This window comes from Silene latifolia, chromosome Y, assembly GCF_048544455.1.
Source record: "Silene latifolia isolate original U9 population chromosome Y, ASM4854445v1, whole genome shotgun sequence".
Lineage (NCBI taxonomy): Eukaryota > Viridiplantae > Streptophyta > Magnoliopsida > Caryophyllales > Caryophyllaceae > Silene > Silene latifolia.
The window spans coordinates 250,676,607-250,680,802 of NC_133538.1; positions in this window are offsets into that span (position 1 = coordinate 250,676,607).

The window sequence follows — 4,196 nt, forward strand, 5'->3', positions numbered from 1 at the left end:
TTTAGGAGTGGACTCGAAGTGAGGTTTTGAAATGGGCTTGTGGCCCGACTTTTGACACGACAAACGGACAGAGTTTTGACCGGATTTTGCGCTAATTGAAAGCCTGTTTCGAAATTTTTGTTTGAAAACGGGTTTTGATTTTTGAAAAATCGTCATGGTTCTGTTTAGAAGTGGTGATCACGTAAGGTACAAACATTTATACAAGCATTATAACGGGATGCGGAGTGCATTTAAAAGGGTTTTGGTTTAAAGGGTGGGTTGCCATACCGAACCATCAAACCCGAAGTCTGTGGAGAGCCTCGTACCAAACAAGAGTAAGGCCGATTCCTAGTCCATTTCCTCAAGTAGTGAAGGCCCTTGATACAAATCAGAGTAAGCATCATGGTATGGATGACGTCAATCGCTATCCATCCTTAGGCCCAAATAAGAATTAGGACTGTTTAGACGGGACGATTGGTCGAATGGGTTGGGTTGGGCCTAGGAAGGCCGAATAAAACGGTCTAGGAAGACCGAGTCATGAAAATCGACAATTGTCTTGTACAAACTATTCCCTAACCTTGTTCAAGTTTCACCCTTGCTACACGTAAGTGTATTATCCCCAGCGGAGTCGCCAAACTGTGGACAGCGGGGGCCCACGGGGGCGCTTGGGAGGAAAAGAGAAACAAGCGTTTGCATTTTTGTATAGAGTCGCCACCAATTTTTATGGGAAATTGGAACCGTTCGAATACCTCGTGTCATGTCAAGACACAAAGTAGAGACATGAACACTAAGCAATCGTTACCCTTAGCATTCTATGTCTAGAATGACTCTCGTGGATGCCAATGAACACGGGTGTTCACAGATATCTGGAGTAAGGGGTGAGGGTACGTATTAGGAAGCTCTTTTGATCGAACACCTAATCCCGCCCGCCTCGATAGCGGCCTCTACTAATGATTAGGGAAGTTGTTTATACTTGATATATCGTCGATTATATGCATGCAATACAACATCCAAGTTTTAATCCTAGCATGTGAGAATTAGACTAAGTCGGTTGACACGTAATTAGCATACAATTGGGTCGAAGTGGGATTTAATGCTCATTTACATGTGAAAACATACAAACAATAAAATAAATACAATAATTATAAATTACAATAATGAAAATTACAATAATTACATTGGAATAGGCGATTTATGTCGAAAATACCTCTAAAACGGATAATTTGAGAAAAAGAGTAAAAGAACAAATTAACGAACAGAAATTAGCGTGATACTACGGATAATAGTTAGTTAATATGTAAACTAATTACACTACGTCAAGGCAGAAACGGAGTTCAGGGACAGAACTCGGCCAGGAACAGGCGCAGTAGAGCTGCGTCCCATGGAATAGGTGCAGCAGACACTGCGTCTGTTCCTCGGCTCAGTTCTGGCTGTGAAGCCGTAATTGCAAGCCGTTAATGTTAATTGGTGAATTTAATGATCGATTGATGATATTTACTCAGATGAAAGTGATTAGCATGTTATGTAACATATGAACGGGTCATGAAAACAGTAAAACATGAATAATACAGAATTAAACGAATTAACATGAGATGGATTAATTACAGGAGTGAAAAAATATTAACGAACTAAACAAATTAAATCAATTAATTAGGTTAGATACGATGGATTAATGACGAATATGTGATAGATATGACAAATAACAGATGAAAACTATATCAAAGACGAATTCCTTAAAACCCAATATTGATGAACCGAATCTCTATAACCCTAATTGAATTTAATGACGAAAACCCGCAAATATTGGATTATAAGGGATTTAAGTCGGATTTGTGACGATTAAAACATGCTAATGATGATGATTATAATATACATGTGAATTATATGCTATCATGGTGAAGAATTAACAAACAAACGAAACAAAAGAAAGAAACTTGACGAATATTAGAGGACGAACGAAGAAGAAAGGAAGCAGGAACTGCGGCAGCCTCACGAAGAGGCGCAGCAGAATCGCGCTCCCTTCAAGAGGCGCAGCATAGATTCTTTGCGTCCTTTCTCGACTTGTTATCTCCGGAAATCCGTAAAAAGAGGTTTTAAAGCATGGTTTTAGAAATCGGTTTTAATGGTATTTTCGACGTAAACCTTACAATCGATTATACAATAAATAAAATACAATAAATAAATAAGGATTACGCCCTCAGACTTACATGTTGACGAAACGAGAAGGACTAAGATATCGATTAGTGATGCTCGACGCGAATGCAAAGAAAGTGCCCTCGTAAGATGAAAACGATTAAGTTAATTAAGTTGATTGATGTGGAGTTGGTCAAATTGGTCGGTCATGCAAATGGGGAGGCTGGTACTCAGAAGGATCCGAGCTTACGTGGTCGAATGTTCAAGCACGTAGACGCCAAAAAGTAAGAACAAAGTCTAGAATGCAAAGGGAGAAGAGAAGGGCGGACACTCGCGTGAGAAATATGAGGAACGAAGGCTCCTATTTATACTAATCACGTGGAGGAATTAGGGTTTCGGAGACTCTTTGGAAGTGAATCTCAGAAAGATATAAAAAAGATACGAAAAATACGCAGAAAAGGACTTGGGAAGAGGCGCAAGCCCATCGCGTCTCTTGGAAGAGGCGCAAAGACTGGGCCGCGCTCCTGTTCCCAAGGGGGTTTCCTCGGAAGAAAGATTTCCGTGTTTGAGTTATGGTAGGACAGAAATAATTCGGTTTTCCTTAATATCTTATGTGAATATTACGGGAAATTGTTTACCAAAAGATAAAATTTATGAAATATGGAATAGAAATATTCGGAACATTCCAGAACATTCTGACTCGGGATTTAACGGTTATCAGAAAATGGAGACGGTTTTAGGCCCGGACTCCGAATGTACTCTAATTACTGTCAAAACGACCGTATCGGGATGTAGATGACAACTAAGAGGTAGATATTAATATTTGAGCAATCACTTGACGATAATCTTACGAACTGTCACAAATCGTTCCGCGTACCAAACATGCGGCCCAATCATCACTGGGTGGTTTGCGAGAGGTGCAGAAATGAGGTATCTACAATCCCACAAGGAGTTGGTAGACTACTAATCATTCTAATTCCCTTGTTTAGCTAAGTCAAACGATAATAGGGTGATGGCAATAATCTAACAACTAAACAAGCAAAAAGAAGAACAATTAAACAAGAAAAGTAAAAACAAGCAAATGGTATTTAGTATTATTCAAATGATGGGAAGGCCTAGAACTCGGTTCTCCCACAACAATTTGTAATTTCACACAATCAATTCCCTAGGCTAATTATTCGGGTAGACGGGCAAGGAGGAGATGTCTCTAATTCGCCTAAGACCCCCCTCTCGGGTTCGAAGTAGGACACTAGCACTACCCACCAACTCCCCTCTCGGGTTCGAAGGTCGGAATCCCTAACTCAACACCCAACAACCCCAAAAACATGCATTTTTCCAAGGTGGTCAAGAATTTGGTCAAGGTCATTAAGCTCCCATCGTATTCCGGGTCATCCCACTCCTCCTCTCGGAGGTCGATTTCAAACGCTAGTCTAAAGATACCCTCTCTTGGTTCTCCCTTTAGGTCTCAACCTTGGTTAGTGATAAGATCAATTTTCGGGTATCCAATTCATAACCTAACCAACTATCGTTGGTGGACAAGGGTTACAAGTCGACACTACCCAAAATTAATCCATAAACCATGTCATTCTTCTAAAATACCCTCACCAATTTTCCCAAATAATTAGCCTTTATGAGAATCAATTAGTGAAATTACTCATGTCGGGTCAAACCGAGTCCTAGTAGAAGACTACTCACTAATCATGTTTCTAAAGGTAAGAGAAACAACAAAGATGGAGTCTTTAAGCATAAACATGGTGGAATAATAAATTCTACTACTAATCATGCAATAATCCAACACAATTATGAAGAAGGACAATTTTAATCTAAGAAATGATGAGGATTAAACTAAAAGACACAACCTTTAACACAAGTAACTCAAAGATTCAATCTTTAACATAGGAAAATCAAAGACTCAATCTTTGGGTGTAAACAACAATGGTGAACAAAGAAAAGATGAACAAGAGAGAGAATAACAAAAATCAAACAACTAAGATTGAATTTCTAACATAAACAATTAAACAAAACTTGAAAGAAAAGCAAATGTAAAGAAATAAAATTGGGAAGAGAAATTATACCAACTCAAT